Here is a 23,188-nt window from a genome sequence, read left to right as displayed (position 1 = left end):
ATTTCCCATTGCTTATACAATGCCAACATATTCTACAGCATTGTACAGAAATGGTCACCACTCACTACCCCTAATGGGGTGTTCCTCTCTAATGCACTATAGGACAAATAATTCCATGGGATGCCAGTTAACCTATTAGTTAACCTATTGGTCTTCTTTGCCTCAACTCCTGTCATGTACTCATTTGTCTGCACTTTGAGATAGAAGCCAATTTTCCTCACTTTAGGGGGAAAAAATTTCCTTCCCGACTCCAATCAGGCAATCAGAATAACCCCCTGGATCAACGACCCCTCTCTAGTAGCTATAGCCTGTAATATTATTACATTCCAGAAATACATCCAGGCCCCTCTTGAACTCTTTAAGTGAATTCACCATCACCACCTCCTCAGGCAGAGAGTTCCATAGTCTCACTGCTCTTACCATAAAGAATCCTCTTCTATGTTTGTGAACAAACCTTCTTTCCTCTAGATGCAGAGGATGTCCTCCACCTTCTCGGTTCTCACCTCACATGCTTAGTTTCTTTGCCCTTGACTTCTGAATTGTTATCTGACATGAATTCCTGCTATTAACCATTTTCTGGTATTGTACTACGCTTTGATAACATTACTCTGTGGTTTTTGAGCTTGGCTTGCTTTGCTCTGTTTTGGTATGCTGACTCTCCCCATGTTGTCTACCTTAGGCTCTGTCTCGATATATGTTTTATTTCCTTTGAAGTCCACTGCATTTAGTTAGACCGCTGACCGTCGACAAGACGAACTGCCATTTACGGCGGTTCGTCCAAGTAGCTAGAAACAATGGTGTGGTTAGACACTAGGGGTGCAATAATCCCTACCCTTCGTGACATGCACGACCAAAGATCTCTGTAGCAGTGCAGCCGTTGTACTGAAAGGGTTGCAGCATGTCACAAATTGAATACAAATTGGATGACAACCCAAGTTTTAAGTTATAACAGTGGACATACTGGTTGTCGCCCAAGTCTCCCAGAAACAAATGAAACACTAGAATAAACTATTTAGCAACTTGGCAGAGCAGTGGCACTAAGCAAAAATATTGTATATAATATTGTCATTTTTAGCTACTCTGGCCAATGTAAAATGCAATGTAGATGCAGCTTTGGAGTAATGTACACAATTTAGTCAGCGGGAAAGGAAGACAGAGACATGTTTATGTATAAGGTATGTGAGACAATGAGAGATTGACCCGAAGTTCACACCTGAGCGTTTTACAGCGCGTTCCTACACGCTGTAAAACGCTCAACAAGGAGAAACCAATGCTTTCCTATGGGAATGGTTCTCACCTGGGCGTTTTACAGCGCGTACGATCGCGCTGTAAAACGCCCGACGCTCAAACAAGTTCTTGAGCTTTTTTGGGGGCGTTTATCGCACGTTCCCGTACATAGATATTCGGGAAAGCGTGACAATGTGTGCACGGCCTGTCTCTGTATGCGCGATTGTAAACGCCCGTACAATCGCGCATACAGAGCGCTCATTTCAGAATGCTCAGGTCTGAACCCAGGGTGAGAGACAATGTGAATAAAGGACAGCCTCCCACCCAATTGTCAATGGTAGCAACCCAATGTGTCTAACTGCATCAGGAAGACCAGCTCTGGAGAACAAACTGCTTTGTAAAAAACTTGTGCAGACTAGGAAACAGAAATATACATGAGTATATATAAGGGTTGGTTCATACACGGACTCTGTATATAATACTAACTCCAATGACATAAAATTCTTATTTGAAGTGGTTTTCCAGGATTACTATGGTTGTGATACCTCATGTACATCTTCCCTATTTTTTTTGGACTCTCCTGACCCATTCTGACCATGTAACCCGGTCACTCCAGGTTCTTTAAATTCTCTATGTGGCACTTCCTTTTACTGTATCCAACCAAACCCATGATGCACTTCTCCTTTCTCTGCCACAGCTCCAGAAAAATGCTTTAAAGGAAATTATTTCTTCTGATTTATTTTTGTTAGACCAATGCCTAATTCCCACGTCAGCCAAAACCAGGTGCGGCTCTAAACACAGAACAGGTGCAGATCTTTCCTTTATACCTTATATCTGTGGAGGCTCCAATCCTGGTTTTGGCTCACAATCACTGATGGAAATCACTGACCAAAACACTGAATTGTGAATGAGGCCGATTTGATGACACTGAATATGTCCACATCTCCACAGGTCATTACTGTTTGCAGCATGATAAGCACTATTTGCTATTGTAATAAGGATGGTGCCCAACAAAGCAGTTGTTGTTTCTTGGGTGGTTCGCCCAGCTAAAAGGCAGAAAGATGTTTGCCTAGTTTCTAAATGAATTCAATGTTCATCAATTTGCCTAAAAAGCAACACTTCAGTCCTAACCTAAATTTGACTATACACAACACACATACCTGGTGCCATGCAGGCCCACTTCCGCCATGAGGTGAGAATCTCGCCTCAGGCTGCAGGCATGTACTGTCTTTGAGGGGGCAGCATCAGTGCAGCAGTTAACCAACATAGGCTGCCCAAAGCCTCCTCCTCAGTGCCTGCTCCTTGCCTCCACAGGTGAAAGGTGCTGTGGCCGGCTCAGTATTTCCTCCTCTCTGCCCTCCTTCACAGAGCACAGTGCTGACTCTATCAGTGCAGCTGATCACTGATCTGCTCCTAGTTTAGCTGCAGTAATAGTCAGGTAAGAGTCAGCATGGTGTAGAATGCACTGCTGCAATGCTGCGTGTCCGCCTCCTGAGTTTGGCTGCTGCGGCAGGCAGCGCGCTACCAGAGTGCCGCCGCCTCCTCCTCTGTAATCTGGACTGGACCGCTCCAAAGCTCTATGGGAGGCATGTGGAAAGGCAGGCAGGGACTAAGGGGTTCATGGCAGGAGACAGAGGCTAGGGCAGGGCTTGACACTACAGGCCTAAGGCATAGGTGCTGTGTGGCCTAGTGGACAGGAGAGCATTACATATATTAACACTACGAAGGGGACCGAGGAGCATTACAGGGGGGATGGGCGAGCATTATATATACTTTCATTACAGGGGGGAGCATTATATATACTGTCACTACATGGGTAGCATTATATATAGTGACACTACAGGGGGCATTTTTTACATACTGGCATTATAGGGGGCCATGTTACAATGGGCACTACAGGGGGTATTATACATACTGGAACTACAAGGGGAATTATAATACTGAGGGAACTACAGTGGGCCATTATAAATTCTGGAACTACAATACTAGGGGCAGTATATGTGTCATGGAACCATGAACCAGACGTACAACAGAGATAGGTGGAATAAGAAGGCTTTATTGAAAATCAAGCCGTAGCTAAAGTCCAAACGGATGGCTAAACTGAAGCAGGGTCTTGCGTAGACGGAGGTCAGGAACCAGGAGGGTAGTCAGACGTAGCCAGGATCAGGAACCAACGGGGTAGTCAGACAAAACCAGGATCGGGAACCAACGGGGTAGTCAGACGAGGCCAGGATCAGGAACCAGAAGCAGCAGCAGTCTTTGAAGCATGTGCACACAGGAGGACCAAGCAAGGAACTGAAGCCACAGACCTTCTATATATATAAGCTAGGCATCCAGCTCCTCCCAGTGGGAAGGAGGAGCCGCAGGGTGGGAGGCTACAAGAAACCCAGAAACCAAGATGGCCGCCAGCACATGTCAAACGAAGGAGAACAGTGAGAAGGTAAGACCATGACAGTACCTCCCCCTCAAGGGCCCCTCCTCCGCGGAGTAAGGAACGGTTTCAGAGGGAAGCGTGCGTGGAAGGCTCGGAGCAACGCAGGAGCATGGACATCTGTGGAGGGAACCCAGGAACGCTCCTCTGGACCATAACCACGCCAATGGACCAAAAACTGCAACCGACCGCGGACCAGGCGTGAGTCCAGGATATTGCTCACCTCATATTCCTCACGATTGCCCACTTGGACCGGACGGGGCCGAGGAACCGAGGAAGTGAAACGATTACACACCAATGGCTTCAACAGGGAGACATGAAACACGTTGGAGATCCGCATGCCAGGAGGAAGCGCAAGGGCATAGGCTACCGGGTTTACCCTGTGAAGCACTCGGAAGGGACCAACAAAGCGAGGCGCCAGCTTGGGAGTGGGCACTCGAAGGTTGAGGTTGCGGGTGGACAACCATACACGGTCTCCGACCTGGTAGGAAGGAGCGGGCGCTCGTCTGCGATTAGCCTGGAGTCTCTGGCGTTGCGCAGAGACCTCAAGGGACCTCTGGATCTGTACCCAAGAAGTACGTAGGACGGAAAGGTGATCCTCCACAGCCGGAGTATCCTGGGGAGAGAATACCTCCGGTAACACGGCAGGTTGGAACCCATAATTGGCCATGAAGGGAGACGTCCCAGAGGAAGAGTTCACCGCCGTGTTCCTGGCAAACTCAGCCCAAGGCAGGAGGTCAACCCAATTGTCTTGGTGATCGGAGACATAGCAACGAAGGAATTGCTCCAAGGCCTGATTGGATCGTTCTGCGGCCCCATTGGACTGAGGGTGGTAGGCCGAGGAGAAAGAGAGATGAATCCCCAACTGGGAGCAAAAGGCGCGCCAGAACCTGGACACAAACTGACTCCCCCGATCCGACACAATCTCCTTGGGCAAACCGTGCAACCGGAAGACCTCCCTGGCAAAAATCGAGACCAACTCTTGTGCAGAGGGTAACTTCTTGAGAGGAACACAGTGGCACATTTTGGAAAACCGATCCACAATCATGAGAATGACCGTATGGCCTCGGGATGCAGGAAGGTCCACAATGAAATCCATCCCCAGGTGTGACCATGGACGCTCCCCGGTGGCTATGGGTTGCAAAAGGCCCAACGGAAGGTGCCGAGGGGACTTACTCTGGGCACAAACGGAGCATGCCGCTACATATGCGGCGATGTCGGAACGTAGAGAAGGCCACCAGAACAGACGTGAAACCGCCCAGGACAGCTGATTCTTTCCAGGGTGCCCCGCGGCCTTGGAGTTATGGTAGGTTCGCAACAACCGAGTGCGCAACTCCTCAGGCACAAAACATCTGCCGTTGGGTCTCCCAGAGGGAGCACCAGATTGAGCCGCCAAAATCTGCTCACCCAGAGGAGAGGTCAGGCTGGTGCGAATAGCAGCCAGGATCTGATTCGGGGGTATGACCGTAGTCGGAATCGACTCCTCCCCGGACAGCTCGGAGTACTGCCGTGATAAGGCATCCGCTCTGATGTTCTTGGAGCCGGGTAGGTAGGAGACCACGTAATTAAAACGTGACAAGAACAGAGCCCATCTGGCCTGACGTGGTGTCAATCTCTTGGCCTCAGAGAGGTAGGTCAGATTCTTGTGGTCCGTCAGGATGAGAACCGGAACCACCGAGCCCTCGAGCAAGTGCCTCCATTCTTTAAGGGCCTGCACGATGGCCAATAACTCCCTGTCACCAATCTGATAGTTGCACTCCGCGGAAGACAGTTTCCGGGAGTAAAACCCACAAGGAAGCAGAGGACCCTCTGGTGTTCTACGCTGAGACAGGAGGGCGCCTACTCCCGTCTCAGACGCGTCCACCTCGAGGACAAAAGGCAACCCAGGGTTGGGATGCGACAGAATCGGAGCCGACACAAAGGCGGACTTTAGAGCCTCAAAAGCTCGGATGGCCTCGAGCGGCCAGACCTGAGGATTACTGCCCTTCCTGGTCAGATCCGTGAGAGGCTTGGCTAGCATGGAAAAGTCCCTGATGAACTTCCGATAATAATTGGCGAAGCCCAAAAAGCGCTGCAGGGCACGAAGCCCACTGGGCTGGGGCCACTGTAAGACAGCCGAAACCTTCTCAGGATCCATGGAGAACCCCTCAGCGGAAATGATGTAACCTAAGAAGGTTACCTGGGATCGGTGAAATTCGCATTTCTCAAGCTTACCGAACAGCTTGTTCTCTCGTAAGCGTTGCAACACTCGTCTGACATCCAGAATGTGGGCCTCCATGGATGCAGAATATACCAAGATGTCATCCAAATAGACCACCACACACTGCTGCAACAGGTCACGGAAAACATCGTTGATGAATTCCTGGAAGACTGCGGGCGCATTGCACAACCCAAAGGGCATAACCAAGGATTCATAATGACCGGTCCTGGTGTTAAACGCGGTCTTCCACTCATCGCCCGCCTTGATCCTTACCAGGTTATATGCCGCCCTCAGGTCGAGTTTGGTAAAGACCGTGGCCCCTTTGAGGCGATCGAACAGCTCGGAAATCAAGGGTATCGGGTAAGCGTTCTTGATCGTGATGCGATTGAGACCCCTGTAGTCGATGCAAGGCCTCAACTCACCGCCCTTCTTTTTCACAAAGAAAAATCCAGCCCCTGCCGGGGACGAGGATTTGCGAATGTGTCCGCGTGAAAGCGCCTCCCTCAAGTACTCCTCCATGGCCTCATTCTCCGCTACCGACAGTGGATAGACTTTGCCACGAGGAGGAACGGCACCAGATTGTAACTCTATGGCACAATCGTATGGGCGGTGCGGAGGTAGGGCAACCGCACGCACCTTATCGAATACATCCCGGTACTCCTCGTATTCAGGAGGCAACAGAGAGTCCGAGGAAGTACACAGCAACTTGACAGGCCCATGGATGCAACTAGCCCCACACTGCGGTGACCACGAGAGGATCTCGGCCGATCTCCAATCGAAAGTCGGATTATGCTTCTGGAGCCAGGGGTACCCCAAGACCACCGAGTAGTGTGGAGACGAAATAACCTGGAGACAGACCGACTCTCTGTGAACGGCACCAATGGCCATCCCCACTGGAAGGGTCTCCTGAGTCACGTGTGGCGGCAGAAGGGGTCTGCCGTCTATCGCCTCAAGAGCCAGTGGGGAACCTCGAGGCTGCAGAGGAATGGAATTGGCGGCGGCGAACACACTATCAATGAACAAGCCACCAGCACCAGAGTCCACCAACGCCTGGGTCGTCACCGAGCCCCCGACCCAGGAGAGGACAACAGTAATCAGTGGTTTGTCAACACGGGAAACCGGGGACGAGGAGACTCCACCCAAGATCTGCCCCCGACAGGATCTCAGGTGCGAGCGTTTCCCGGACGGTTCGGGCATGCCAACCGAAAATGCCCACCGAGACCACAGTACATGCATCGGCCCTCGCGTCTCCGGAGTACCCTCTCCCCCTCGGACAGGCGAGCAACCCCCAGCTGCATGGGTTGACCCCCAGACCAGTCATCCCCAGGAGGCGTGGGAGGAGAGGGAGGCACGGGTGGGACAGCAAACGTAGGCGCCAATCTGTTAGAAGGCCTCCGCAGGCTCTCCTTAAAGGAAGGTCTCTCCCTGAGTCTGGTGTCAATCAAAATCAGGAAAGAAATAAGGGACTCGAGCTCCACTGGTAGGTCCTTGGCTGCAATCTCATCCTTCAAGGCATCCGAGAGACCATGAGAGAAAGCAGCGACCAGAGCCTCATTATTCCAGCCCACCTCTGCTGCCAGGGTACGAAACTCAATGGCGTATTCAGCTACGGATCGTGAACCCTGTCTGATGGACATAAGGAGCTTCGCAGCAGAGGCAGCACGAGCCGGCACATCGAATACCTTCCGAAGAGAAGCAACAAAACCGGAAAACTCGGCAACCACCGGATTGTTGTTCTCCCATAAAGGGCTGGCCCAGGCCAAGGCCTTGTCCGAGAGCAGCGAGATCAAGAAGCCCACCTTTGATCTCTCAGTAGGAAAGGCATGTGGCAGCAACTCGAAATAAATGGCCACCTGGTTAAGGAAACCTCGGCACTGAGTTGGCTCTCCCCCAAAGCGCTGTGGAAGGGGGGCAGAACCGGTCATACCCCGAAACACCGCAGGTGCAGCAACAGGTGTCGGGGTAGACTCTGGCGCAACAACCGGAGCGGCAGTAGGAGCGGGCCCAGGAGCGACAACCGACCCATCGGCAACGGAAGCTAAATGAGCCGTGCGTTCAAGCAGGGTTTGTAACGCCACAGCGAACCGACCCAACAGGTGATCCTGCTGATCAAGTCTGGCAACCAGCGTAGGTAGCGAGGATGGCCCTGTACCGTCAGAATTCATGGCTTGGTCCTAATGTCATGGAACCATGAACCAGACGTACAACAGAGATAGGTGGAATAAGAAGGCTTTATTGAAAATCAAGCCGTAGCTAAAGTCCAAACGGATGGCTAAACTGAAGCAGGGTCTTGCGTAGACGGAGGTCAGGAACCAGGAGGGTAGTCAGACGTAGCCAGGATCAGGAACCAACGGGGTAGTCAGACGAAACCAGGATCGGGAACCAACGGGGTAGTCAGACGAGGCCAGGATCAGGAACCAGAAGCAGCAGCAGTCTTTGAAGCATGTGCACACAGGAGGACCAAGCAAGGAACTGAAGCCACAGACCTTCTATATATATAAGCTAGGCATCCAGCTCCTCCCAGTGGGAAGGAGGAGCCGCAGGGTGGGAGGCTACAAGAAACCCAGAAACCAAGATGGCCGCCAGCACATGTCAAACGAAGGAGAACAGTGAGAAGGTAAGACCATGACAATATGGGGGGCACTACAGAAGGCAATATACATACTACACTACAGTGGGACTCATAATACAGGGGGCTTTACATGCAAGTTAAAAACTGCAGGGGGGGCAATAGAACTACAGAAGGCACTGCAGGGGGCACTATAAATACTGGAGGCACCATGGTGGCATTATTATTGGTTACAAATACAATATGTAAGGCAGTATATAAATGTGTTCTGCCAAATGACTTAGCTCTGCTAGGTGTATAACAGGACACGATTATAACTGTACTTACTGTATCTTCTTGCATGTGAGTATGTTTTATACTTTATACTGATTAGGAATATGATGTGTATCATGCACGGGTCACCGTCTATGCAAAGGGCACAAAAATGTGTGATCACACCACACAGGATATGTCAGAATGCACATAAACCAAGATGATTTTATAGAAAAAGAAAATGATAGAAAAAAAATGAAAGAAAATCTTCCCACCCTACAAAAGGAAGAAATAGGGAAGACCACTTCAATCTCCAGAATATTTCTGCATCCTGTCTCAATTGTTTCTCTTGAGTCATTTCCCAGCCTTGTCCCCTTTAACACTGGTGTCTCTAGGGGGTAACTTATAACACAGATTTTCATTATGCTCTATAATAGAAACACTTTACAAGAGAATTCATTTCTCTGTTCCCAGACAATTGCTGGAAAGATGATATACATGAGCTATAGACAATTTATTTTTTATTGCTGATGGTCGGTGTCTGGGTTGGGTGCCACCTAAGGCATAGTTCTCACATATACTCATGGATGTTGAACTCCGGATTAGGCCTTCATGCACATGACTGTATTTTTGGTCCGTATTCAATCAGAATTTTTTTACGGATCGCACAAGGACCCATTAACTTAACTAGTATGGGGCCCCAAAAATGCAGACAGCACACGGATGACATTGCATATACGCATCTGTGTGGCCATTCTGAAAATTATAGAACATGTCCTATTCTTGACCATTTTGCGGACAAGAATAGACATTTCTGTAATAGGGACCTAATTTGATACATATGGTCAGCCTTAGGCCTCATGCACACGAATAGGACAGGAATAGGCATTTATATTATGGGCGACATCCGTGTTTTACGGATCCGAAATTTGCGGACCGCAAAACACAGCGCAGTCATGTGCATGAGGCTTTAGGGAGAGCTTTTACACACAGTACAGTACTGGTGAACTTTATACTGTTCTTGTTTTTGACCCAAAAAGTTCCAGATGCTAAACATAGTAGAAGTATGAATGGAAGGTGTATGTTTTGCCTCTGTTGTGGCTTCAGTCCTGGTTTCGTCTAAAAGAACATGCATTAAAGTGGTATTCTCATCTTCCTTTTCATGCTTGCCTTCCTTGAGCGCGACGTTCACTTCCTGGATTCTTCTCCCGGCCGGGCCGCGCTTGCGCAGAAGACTGAAGATTTTCTCCCGGCCGGGCCGCGCAATGTCCTGAAAGAGCAGCCGCCACGCATGCGCCGTGGTGACTTATTCCTGGCCTGTATAGTACAGAGCCGGTGTGCGCGTTCGCGGCTCTGTACTATACTGGCCAGGAAGAAGTCATCATGGCGCATGCGAGGCGGCGTGCGCGTTCAGGATATTGCGTGGCCCAGCCGGCAGAGAATCTTCAGTCTTCTGCGCAAGCGCGGCCCGGATTCTACAGGAGAGGTGACCGTAACCAGGGGAGATCAAAGACAACATCAGGTAAGAGGGGACTTATTTTCAAAAAAAGGGTGGGAATTGGGTAATAACATGTATTTAGAAAATTGATCACTGTCAAATCATTAACAGATTTAACAGTGATCATTAAGATGAGAATACCCCTTTAATATGGTAACTACATAAACAGCCTAAAACCAGGTCCACGTTTTTGATGCGCCTAAAAGAAATAGTGGTTACTTTTTCTATCTTTACAATCAACTCCAGGCTATGAATCTCCATGTTACTATATACATACAGTTGCAAGAAAAAGTATGTAAACCCTTTGGAATTATATGGATTTCTGCACAAATTGGTCATAAAATGTGATCTGATCTTCATCTAAGTCACAACAATAGACAATCACAGTCTGCTTAAACTAATAACACACAACTAATTAAATGTTACAATGTTTTTATTGAACACACCATGCAAACATTCACAGTGCAGGTGGAAAAAGTATGTGAACCCCTAGACTAATGACATCTCCAAGAGCTACTTGGATTGAGGTGTCAGCCAACTGGAGTCCAATCAATGAGATGAGATTGGAGGTGTTGGCTACAGCTGCCCTGCCCTATAAAAAATAGGGCACTGGCTCAACTATTTCCGTCTGACCCATAGAAATTAATGGGAACATGGGCCGCGCATGCGCAGTGCGCTTCCATTCACTTCTTAGTGGTAGACGGACCCCGGGAAATCTGGGGTCCTCCAGCCACAGTGCTCCCTGCTTTGTTCTCGTTGTAGGCGCGGGTCTCAGCGGTGGGACCCGCACCTATCAGACAATGGGGGCATATCCTAGAGCTATGCCCCCATTGTCTGAGATGGGAATACCCCTTAAAAACCTTTTTTGGTGCTTTCAAGAAAGGGATGGTGGCGGGCAGAACGTTGGCTCCTTATTAGAAGATATTATCCAACCAATAATAGTAATGGAAACACTACCCTACAAATCCCTTTAAAAACAGGGTGGAGCTCTTTTGACATTTTCTCTGCACAGTGCTGCATCCAGTTCAGTCACTGTACAAAGAACATTAAATCATTCGAGCAAAGTAAATGGGGTGCAGTACCTACAAATTGCTGGGCTCCTTGAGCCCACCAGAGGGAATTATTCTTGGGGCCCAACCACCATAGTATCAATAAAGTAAGGCTTTGATTCATAGAAACAGACCCTAGTGGCAAGTTACTGGCTCCAAAGGAAGCGTCAAATGGATTTGTTTCTCATGGACTTTTGGGGTCAACTATGGTATCAGGGCCTTGGCCCACCAGGGCATCCTCTGGTGGGCCAGTCTGAAGCTTAAGGGACATATCCATTCTGTTGCATCTTTCTACTTACCACAGCTCAGGAGGCCTGTCTTTTTTGCTGCAGCTCTCTCACTATCAGGGATTAAACTGGGCACGTGCGGCAATGTCAGTGAGCAGGACAAAGAAATAAAAGGAAAGAAAAAACAGCAGGTGGCGCCATACAGATACATTTATTGAATAACTCAGTGGCTATGCAAAATTTTTAATTATATGCAATTACAAAAGAATTGAGATCCAGGTGCTGGTTTGAAATCTGTAGAATATTTTTCATGGGACAACCCCTCTAACTGGCTGATAAGATAACAAAAGATAAGTCAGAGGTTTGATACATGGCAAAGCTATATTTATAAAAGACCACTGCATCATAACCTAGGTCAAGAAAGCTTAAAGGGGTTCTGCACTTAGTTTTAATTGATGATCTATCCTCTTGATAGATCATCAGCTTCTGATCATTGGGGGTGCGACACCCGGGACCCCTGCCGATCAGCTGTTTGAGAAGGCAGCGGCGCTATCAACTAGTGTGGGCGCGGCTAAGCTCCATTCAAGTGAACAGAGCTTAGCCCCGTCCACGCTAGTTGATACTAGTCGTGATGTCAGTGGGCCGGCTGTAAACAGTGAGAAGGCCGCAGCGCTACTGGAGCGCTGCTGCCTTCTCAAACAGCTGATCGGCGGGGTGTCGGACCCCTGTCGATCAGAAGCTGATGATCTATCCAGAGGATAGCTCATCAGTTAAAACAAAGTGCAGGACCCCTTTAAAAGTTCAGCACGGTGATACACATTCCTAGCAAAAATACAGAAGTGTATTGGGTAAAAACATAACAAAACATATCCATAGCACAAAATACAGGATTCTACACACAAGACCATTCAAGTTTAGGGATAAGCGAATCGTCATCCAAAGTCGATTCGCATTAAACTTCGTTTGAATACTGTACCTATATGAAACAATTCAATGTTTAGCACACTGTGCATGTTACTCTGAAGCTCTGCCTCTTGGGTACTTGTCATTGGACAAAGGTTCAAATATTTTTTTACACAAACTCAGTAAAAAAATTGTGGCCTATCTGCATATTAATACGATAATATATACTACATTCTCATTATATAAATAAACAAGAAAAAACAATCAAAGAATAAAAATATCTCCAATTCTTCAGAAAAAGTGCACAAATGGTCTTAGTTTCTGAACTTTTCCCATTCTTAGTGAACTCGTAATTGCTCTTTAATTCAATATTACCGATCATGTGTCATTACAGTTACAGATTATGTTGGGGATTTTATAAATAATTAAAGAAATAGCACTTCTAATAACAAGAATTCCAGGAACCATTTAAAAAATTGATTTGATAAGTACAAATCTAATGGCAATTTTTTTTGATAACACTATTTTTAAAGGTGTGTTCCCATCTTAGACATTTTCGGCAGCTCTGGCCCAGGATAGATGGTTTCCCCATCTCTGGCCCAAGCACTTATCTCCAGGACGGCGGTACCCTGACCCACTGTGAAAAGAGGCATTTTTTATTCACTTCTAGGAAGATTCCTGGCTGACCATGCTTGTTTGCCTGTTTTCAGAACTGTGCAGTAATGTATGGTCTCATAAGTAAAACATCATTTGATTAAATAAATCACAATTTTGTGTGACAATACATAGATCAAAGAGTGTACCCCATGTCTATCTAGTGGCTAGGGGATAACTTTTAAATCACTGAGGTCCAACCACTGGAACCCCAATGATCACAAGAACAGCGTTTGAATGCAGCGACGGTCAGGCATGCACACTGCTGCTCCATCTATCTCTATGAGACCCTGTGGTGTAAAGGACATCTGGCTTAGTTGTCCATTGCAACCAATCAGATTCCATCTTTCATTTTTGGAGCTCCATGAGAGGAGCACTATGGGGTCATTGCTTCTACTAGGGGCACTAAATAGAGGCATTTAGTACTGTTATTATGGAAGACTGTTCTACTGGGGGCACTAATAGGGGGTATTTTTACACTGGCACACAGAAGGGGGCATTTTTTGTGCTGGAACGCATTATAAGGAGGTATTTTTTGCACTGGCACACATTATGAGGGTAGTTTTTGTGCTTGTGCACATTATAAGAGGGTATTTTTTGTACTGGCACGCATTATAAGGGGGCATTCTTTGTACTGGCACACATAAGTGGGTATTTTTGTACTAGCACACATTAGGGGGCTGTTTTCTACTGGCACACATTTTACGGGGAAGTGTTACTACTGGGGGAACTATGGGGAACATGATGACTAGCATGTGCACAATGGTGGCATTATTACTATTACTAAAAGAGATGGCTGAAAAAATCCTGATGGCAGTTTGGTCTAAATGGAGAAGATGAGGAAAGAGAATATTTGCATCCGAGAAAAGATCACTGAATGTAAGAGGCATGTGGGGCTGTGTTACCCTGTATGTTTTGTAGAACTGTATGTAATGTTTTTAACAGTAGGGCAGGAGGGAAGGGGTTAGGTTTAGAATTTGGCATGGGAAGGGGGGGTGGGGGTGATGTTTCAAATTTCTCCTCAGGCATCAGAAAGACTAGGTGAACCCTGCCCCTTGGCACAGAGCACTGAGATTAGGGGGGCCCAAGCTGAACTTTTGCGCCAGGGCCCATGAACGTATAGCTATGCTCCTGATTGGCAGCCTAAATCGTGTACAGTCCAGGAGTTTCTTCTCTCAGCATTTGTCCTAATGTCTACATGCCACAATATATTACCTGTCCGACAGGTTTACAGGTTTTTAAAGAGTTTTTAAACCTCCTCCAGCACAGAGTCAAAGACCGTAACCTAACCTTTCTGAAATGCTCAGATCCGGACCTGCTGCAGAAGGGTAAAAAAATATATTCAGCAATTGTCCTCTATGTACAGGCAGTGTCCTTCACACCAGAGCTTAATATCACGAGTGACCTTGACTGCATCTCTGCATTATTCTGTCTCACTCTGCCTAATTCCTTTAACCAGCTCAATACTTCATCATTACTCAGGTGCTTGCTGCAGTGAGACCAGTGACGTGTGCTGAGCTTCTGCAGATCTGCACAGGACATGTCATGTCTTCTTCAGCATGCACACACTCTACTGCAGTTATTAATTGTCAGATCTTGGCGCCGATATCTTACCTGGACACCTCAGAGCAAAGATGTCTCTTGTCACCAGTCTCCCAGCAACACAACTGCATCCATCGTTCTAAGGACCAATTTGAGAAGGTTCCATCTAAACTCCACAGCAAATCTCATATCTCATGAAGGGTCACATAGCTGAGAGCAGTATCTGTGGCAGCTGCAGGCCTGCTAGCAGAACCCCTCCTCTTTCTCTCCCGCCTTCCTCGTGTCTGTCTCAGAAAGCTCATTTAGCACCCATGGGAAACAGATCATCTGCTCAGCACCATGGATGGTCAGGGTGAACGTGTGCACATGTGACAAGTACCAAATCCCAGATTTAGACATAAAGAGATGCACATCCATGCATAAAGGGACTGTGCTGCCTTCATAATAGACGCTGGGTAGTGACTGGTCACATTATTTTTGGTATTGAAGTGCACTGTATCATTTAACAATATCCTCTATTCACACTGCTGTAAATATATAGTGGATAGACACTTCATCAAATCACAGCACTGCCGGCACAGTTGGTACTCCATGTGATCCATAGCTGCAAACATTATCCAGCAACCTGCAGGGACACTTTATCACTGAGCAGTAGAAGCCAGAACCAAAGTGCGTTACAGAGAAGCAATGCATACAACGGAAAAGAAAACCTGTGCAATGAACACACCTTTCTTTAACCTTAAGGCCTCTTGCACACGACCGTATGGCTTTTTCAGTATTTTGCGGTCTGAAAAAAAAGGATCCACAAAAAATACGGATTACGTCCGTGTGCATTCCGTTTTTTGCGGAACGGAACAGTTGGCCCCTGATAGAACAGTACTATCCTTATCCATTATGCGAACAATAATAGGACATGTTCCATCTTTGAACAGAACAGAAAAACGGAAATACAGAAATGGAAGGCATATAGAATACCTTTAGTTTTCTTTGCGGATCCATTGAAATGAATGGTTCCGTATACGGAATGCAAAAAAGGGAACGGAGACAGAAAAAAAAAAAATGTTTGTGTGCAAGAGGCCTAAAGGTGATCTTCAGGACTTGATGGCTGTCCTTGGGATTGACCGTAAATGTTTGATAGGTGGTGGTCTGATCTACAGAACCCGTTGCGAACTACATAATAAAAGGGACCACGATAATTATACAAGCTGCAGTACCAGCCACTAGTAATGATGAGGCACTGTGGATATGTTAACAAAAAAGAAAAAGCAAAACTTGCAGATGACAAAAAAGGCAAAGTTAAAGGGGTTATCCAAGACAACAAAAAGTCCCCCATATGCCCGTCAGATTGGTTCTGGTGCTGCATTTATGAAATGAGCTTGTTATGGTGTGTGTAATGGGCATGGTTCTGGTGCTGTATTTATGTAAGGACCTTGGTTCTGGTCCTGTGTTTATGTAATGGGCTTGGTTCTGTTGCTGTATTTATGTATTGATCTTGGTATGGCACTACTAGTGTATCTTAAATGGCACACTGCACATATCCTATCGGTGTGTCATAAATGAATACCTCCTTTAGGGCTCTTTCACACTTGCGTTGTCCGGATCCGTCGTGTACTCCATTTGCCGTAATTACACGCTGGATCCGGAAAAACGCAAGTGTACTGAAAGCATTTGAAGACGGATCCGTCTTCAAAATGCTTTCAGTGTTACTATGGCAGCCAGGACGCTATTAAAGTCCTGGTTGCCATAGTAGGAGCGGGGGAGCAGTATACTTACAGTCCGTGCGGCTCCCGGGGCGCTCCTGAATGACGTCAGAGCGCCCCATGCGCATGGATGACGTGCCATGCGATCACGTCATCCATGCGCGTGGGGCGCCCTGACGTCACTCTGAAGCGCCCCGGGAGCCGCATGGACGGTAAGTATACTGCTCCCCGTTCCCCACTACACTTTACCATGGCTGCCAGGACTTTAGCGTCCCGGCAGCCATGGTAACCATTCAGAAAAAGCTAAACGGCGTTTAGCTTAAGGCCGGATCCGGATTAATGCCTTTCAATGGGCATTAATTCCGGATCCGGCCTTGTGGCAAGTGTTCAGGATTTTTGGCCGGAGCAAAAAGCGCAGCATGCTGCGGTATTTTCTCCGGCCAAAAAACGTTCCGGTCTGGAACTGAAGACATTCTGATGCATCCTGAACGGATTTCTCTCCGTTCAGAATGCATGGGGATAATCCTGATCAGGATTCTTCCGGCATAGAGCCCCGACGACGGAACTCTATGCCGGAAGAAAAGAACGCAAGTGTGAAAGAGCCCTTATTAGGCTACTTTCACACTAGCATTTTTCTTTTCCAGCATAAAGGATCCTGATCAGTCTGAAAAATGCCTGATCAGTCTGAAAAAATGGCATGCGTTTGCATACAGTTTGCCTGCCGGAATCATACAACGCAAGTGTGAAAGTACCCCAAGTATTAGCTGTGCATTCTTTTCTCCATAAAGTTGTTACATTTGAAAATTGATATTACTAATTTAGTGAATTTAAATCCCTATAATGGTTGCAGAGCGCCACGTAACCTAAGGCTGACCCTTCTTATCATCCAACTACAGAATAGTTTTAATCTAGGCCCAACCCGGTCATTTCATAAAACTTTTGACATATCATAGTAACGTCAGATGTTTTGATCAATGGGGTGAGGGTGCTGAGAACTCCACCAAATGTTAAAACGAAGGTGCAAAAGTGCTCAGCTAAGTAATCTGCCTTCTTGGCTCTCATCAACTATGAGGGAAATGTATCAAAAATGGTGTAAAGGAAAACTGGCTTAGTTGCCCATAGCAACCAGATTCCCCCTTTCCTTTTTCAAAGCTCCCTTGGAAATGTTGTAATCTGCAATACAAGAGTATAACAAAGTACGGTACCTCGTGGTAAAACATGTTCTTTCTTACAATAGTGCCCTGTGTATGACATATAAAGCTGTAGGAAAAGAATTTCCTGAAAAATGCACCAAAAAATAACGCAACAACGCCATGTGCAAAGACTGTCACTCTGTTAGTTTTATCTGTTTTTAAGCAAGAAACCCTTTCAAAGACTGAGACAGAAAAACCTGAACAGTTAACACTGAAGCATGTGCCTCACGCTCTTTGTGCCAGGTGGGAATTGCGCCACATAGGGACAACTCTTACGTGTAAAATGAATGTACACTCCCTGCGCATTTTATATTCCCATATCCGTTACAGGTCAAGCGCTTCTGCTTTGCAAATTGATTCATGACTGATCTACAATCGGGACACAGGACAAATCGATTCAATGTGTGCGCGTTTCATTTTTGACTAATGAGAGTCTATGTACACCACCGCTAGGAAAACCTGCGTCTCAGCAGATTGTCTTTCTCATCTCCAATACTGAAATACTGGTCCCATCCTATTATTACTATACGTGTATATAAAACAAATACATTTACTGCTGCAGTAATATTTGGACCCCCCCCCATGATGTACCAATGTTGACAACCTTCATACATACAGTACAGCAGGCACTAGGTGCCAATTACATTCTTACCAGGTCAGATGAGCTGCAGAGGAGGCAGTGGATGAATCTCCAGCTCCTTGTTTGGATGTTTCCTTGTGCTGAGGCTCCTTGAGATGAGCAGGCATCAGAGAGAAGATCAAGCTTGAGAATATTTTCTTTCCAAACACAAGGCTCTGTCCTGCAGCCATGTCAGGGGGGATGCAGCTCACATTACACATCAAGGGGCATTTTCCTCTTCTTCTATAGTAAGTTATAGGTCCAGGGCTCAGTGAGGAGTGCAGTCTCTATACACACCCCTGCACTGGCATGTGCACATGGAGCTATATACACTGACCTCAGGGTCCCAGTACATCTCCCTGTAGGCAGACTTGCAGTGCTGGGAGCAGGATGTGGGGATTACTGTGGGTTCAGCCTGTGAAGAGATGAAATTATTCCTCTGACTGTAAAAGAATTGACAGTATTTTCCTAGCAATAGAGGGCTCTAGTGACACCTAGTGGGTACATAGGAATATGCAAGAATAGTATCATCCCAAACTAATGGTAATAGTTCATATATTCAACACATTTTCGGGAAAAAATTGGTCTGCGTTAAGCATTTGTAAAGGATATAAAAAAATGCAGCCAGGTAGAGAAGTTAAAACTAATATGTTTTTTCAAATTACATTTTATGTGTTGGGGAGTTTTAGCTGTGAAAATACTCACAATGCTGTTGAGGCTCGTTCCTGTTGCGGCCTGCTGTTGGCTACTCCCCAACCCCCGTTGGCTGTGCCGGCATAAGAAGCAATGTAGGTTCCGGGGAGCGAGGTAAGTACTATCTGTGTGAAGGGCCCAAGCATATGGGGCGGGGGGGGGGGGGGGCATTATAGCTCTTGGATAACCCCTTTAATGTTCAGTTTCATATAAAATCATGACTCAATCAATGTATTTCACAATGAGGGAACTGTAATTCTTCTGTGTCTAACGTGTCAGGTGATTTTGATGACTTTAGAGAAGAGTTTCTTGGCAAGTATTTATCAATCGGTCAGTTGTGGATTCTTATTGGCTAGTAGACGTCATTTGATCTTAATGACATCATTACAGGGCTCTCCCTTTAGTACATCGGAGGGGTATCCCAAAGTGGATTGGCTCATTGAGTCACATGATTTGTTTAAAAAAAGAAAAGCATTTTTTTAATTGATTTCTTTTATTTAGGTTGGTGATATTGATATGTAAATATTATTGTAATATGTTGGTGATCATCCACTTATTTGAGAATGTTTATATACATAACATGGATTTGTTAATTATGTATGTAGTGATTTTAGTTTTTTAGGAGTGATCCCGGTAAGAGTATTTGAGCCCTGGAAGAAGTGATAGTAAAACTGGAACTGGGCCATGTTTTAAAGACTCTATTTTATATGATTTTATACACTATTTCTGTGATTATAATAAAAATGTGTGCATTTTATTAATTACTGTGGTGCTTCACTATGTGGGCTGTGCCCCCTTTTTTTCCCCTCATATAGAGAGACCAGAGAGACTTGTTCTGCTATAAGGAGTTGACATCTTGATCCACAGCTTTTAATTCAGTGAGGAACCGTTATATTGGAGATTTATCAACTGTTGCAAAGGAAAACTGGCTTAGTTGCCCATAGCAACCAATCAGATTCCACCTTTCATTTTTTCAGGGCTTCTTTGAATAATTAAAGGATCAACCTGATTGGATGCTATTGATAAATAAGCCAGATTTCCTTTGCCCCAGTTTTGATAAATCTCCACCTAAGGCCTCAGGCACACGAACATATTTTCTTTCCGTGTCCATTCGGTTTTTTTGCGGACCGTATGGTAAACCATTCATTTGAACGGGTCCACCAAAAATGGAAGGTACTCCTTGTGCATTCTGTTTCCGTATTTCCGTTTTTCCATTACGCAAAAAAATAGAACATGTCCTATTATTGTCTGCATTACGGACAAGGATAGTACTGGTCTAATAGGGGCCATCTGTTCTTTTCCGCAAAATATGGAATGCACATAGACGTCAGGCGTATTTGTTGTGGATCCGTTTTTTGCGGACCACAAAATACCTACAGTCGTGTGCATGAGGCCTAAGTCTTGGACTATTGTCTAAGTCTTGGTTGAGGTGCCCTTGGTGTTTTTTGATGGTTTTACAGTGCAAGGCAGGGTCCCTTTTGTCATGACGCCAACACCTTACAGTGTAAATGTAGTGCAGAAAACAATGATGAGACAGTGGTGCATCTGAACGGTTTCAAATGCAAACAGTTCAGGCCAGAACCTGATGTTACTCAGAAATGCAGCATCCTCAGATGTTACAGCTGCACAGGTAATCGTAAGCCAAAAGGTATCTCTTTAAGGCCTCTTGCACACGAACGTTGTGCATCCGTTCTGTGCATTGGGGACCACAATTTGCGGTCCCCAATACACGGGCAACGTCCGTGCGGCGTCCGGGACTGATCGAGAACTAGTCAACTTGAATGGGTCTGTGATCCGTCTGCACCGCAAAAAAATAGAACAAGGACATTATTACTGCTGGAAGCCATTATCTATACTGTAGGGATTGAGATTTTATTTAAAAAAGGCCAATGAAATTCATCCATTTTTAACATCCATGGAAAAAGGATGCAAAACAAAATGGCCATAAAAACTGACTGTATGTTTTTAACATTCGTGTGCAAGAGGCCTAACTTTGTTATAACAGAACCTATGATGGAATTCCCTAACGCAAGTGCGAACCCATCCTTAGGCCTCTTGCACGCGACCGTTGTTCGGCTGTTCCATGCATTGGGGACTGCAATTTGCTGGTCTGTTATCTGTCCGCACCGCAAAAAAATAGAACAAGTTTTTTTTTTTTGCGGTGCGGAGGAACGGACAGAAACACCACGGAAGCACTCTGTAGTCCTTCTGTACCTCCGTTCTGCATCGCAGCTCCGGAGTGCGGACCCATCCGTGATGCAGAGAGCACACGGCCGGTGCCCACATATTGCGGGCCACGGCCAGTGACGGCCGTGTACATGAGGCCTAACTGTGTAGTACAGGTCACAGTTCCAAGGGACTATTTAGCCTAGCTAAATAGGGAGACTGATCAGCAATTTAAACAGCACATGGACAGGGGCAGGAGGTAAGCATTAACTCTTGCAGTGCTGACGGAAAGTTTACTAAACACTAGTTCCCATTCACACAGGGAGAGGAGAGAGACGTCCATACCTGCCTGGAACAGCATGACTGTCCTTTCTAAAGCCCACACTTTAGGAAGATATAAGTGAGAGTAATGAACATGTGGAGTCACTATGGGTAGAAATAAATGGTGGTAAAACCAATAATAAAATTCTGATAGGGGTTAATAATGGAAATAGATGAGGTGACAAATCATATTGAAGTTGTTATTATGGGGGACCTCAACTACCCAACTATAGACTGGGAAACTGAAACCTGTAGACCATATAAAGGAAACAGGTTCTTGTCAGTGACCATAATATAATAAACTGCCAATTGGCATTCAAAAAAAGCTGAACTTCCGGAAAACTAAATTTTATCGGCTTAGACAGCCATTAGCCTCACTAACTGGGACAATTTCCTCAAAAATAAAAATACAACCAAAAAATTTTATATTTTTAAAAGCATCCTAAACTCTCATTGTTAGAGATATATACTCTATGTGAATAAAAGGTCAGGAACAAAAGAAAAAGGTGGATAAATACAAATGTAAAGAGGGCAATAAATAGCAAAAAGAAATCATTTAAATTACTTAAACAGGAAGGTAGAAAAGAAACACAAAAAAATAGAATATGTAAAAGACAGATAAAAACAGCCAAGCTGGAGACAGAAATACGTATTGCCAAAGAGAGTAGTACAAACCTAAAATGTTCTTTCATTATATAAATAGTAAAGACGTTAAACCTGAAAGTGTTGGCCCATTAAAGAATGATGAGAGAGGAGTTCTAGAGAGTGATGAGGAGAAATCAAATTTCTTAAATATTTTTTCCCCACTGTATTCATTGAAATATCAGAGGAAATGCAGCGTGTCAAAGTAAGCTCCCTATTAAAAGTGCCCTGGTTGATCCTGGAGGAAGTTCAGCAGCGACATAAAGATTAAAATAGACAAATTACCAGGTTCAGATGGCATACACCCCGTAACCTAAGAGGGCAGCCTTGTGTGCAATGAGACATTCATTTTTCAGTACCTCCGTTCTGCATCGCAGCTCCGGAGTGCGGACCCATCCGTGATGCAGAGAGCACACGGCCGGTGCCCACATATTGCGGGCCACGGCCAGTGACGGCCGTGTACATGAGGCCTAACTGTGTAGTACAGGTCACAGTTCCAAGGGACTATTTAGCCTAGCTAAATAGGGAGACTGATCAGCAATTTAAACAGCACATGGACAGGGGCAGGAGGTAAGCATTAACTCTTGCAGTGCTGACGGAAAGTTTACTAAACACTAGTTCCCATTCACACAGGGAGAGGAGAGAGACGTCCATACCTGCCTGGAACAGCATGACTGTCCTTTCTAAAGCCCACACTTTAGGAAGATATAAGTGAGAGTAATGAACATGTGGAGTCACTATGGGTAGAAATAAATGGTGGTAAAACCAATAATAAAATTCTGATAGGGGTTAATAATGGAAATAGATGAGGTGACAAATCATATTGAAGTTGTTATTATGGGGGACCTCAACTACCCAACTATAGACTGGGAAACTGAAACCTGTAGACCATATAAAGGAAACAGGTTCTTGTCAGTGACCATAATATAATAAACTGCCAATTGGCATTCAAAAAAAGCTGAACTTCCGGAAAACTAAATTTTATCGGCTTAGACAGCCATTAGCCTCACTAACTGGGACAATTTCCTCAAAAATAAAAATACAACCAAAAAATTTAATATTTTTAAAAGCATCCTAAACTCTCATTGTTAGAGATATATACTCTATGTGAATAAAAGGTCAGGAACAAAAGAAAAAGGTGGATAAATACAAATGTAAAGAGGGCAATAAATAGCAAAAAGAAATCATTTAAATTACTTAAACAGGAAGGTAGAAAAGAAACACAAAAAAAATAGAATATGTAAAAGACAGATAAAAACAGCCAAGCTGGAGACAGAAATACGTATTGCCAAAGAGAGTAGT

General features: G+C 45.6%; 1 protein-coding gene across 2 annotated transcripts in view; it reads right to left on the bottom strand.

The window, feature by feature from the left end:
- The window catches only part of RELL2 (RELT like 2), a 98,753-nt gene extending 80,298 nt beyond the window's left edge, over positions 1 to 18,455 (bottom strand). Inside the window, exon 1 of one of the 2 annotated variants that reach the window (XM_044274590.1) lies at positions 18,098 to 18,455. The gene's annotated coding sequence lies outside the window, so the exon portion shown is untranslated. Of the gene's footprint in view, positions 1 to 14,624; positions 14,749 to 18,097 lie in introns of those variants that run through there. The other variant, XM_044274591.1, reaches the window with a different exon arrangement.
- Between the last annotated feature and the right edge of the window lie 4,733 nt (positions 18,456 to 23,188).

This window comes from Bufo gargarizans, unplaced genomic scaffold, assembly GCF_014858855.1.
Source record: "Bufo gargarizans isolate SCDJY-AF-19 unplaced genomic scaffold, ASM1485885v1 original_scaffold_1852_pilon, whole genome shotgun sequence".
Lineage (NCBI taxonomy): Eukaryota > Metazoa > Chordata > Amphibia > Anura > Bufonidae > Bufo > Bufo gargarizans.
Note: the sequence above shows the minus strand (reverse complement) of the source record. Positions and strands in the feature narration are given on the sequence as shown.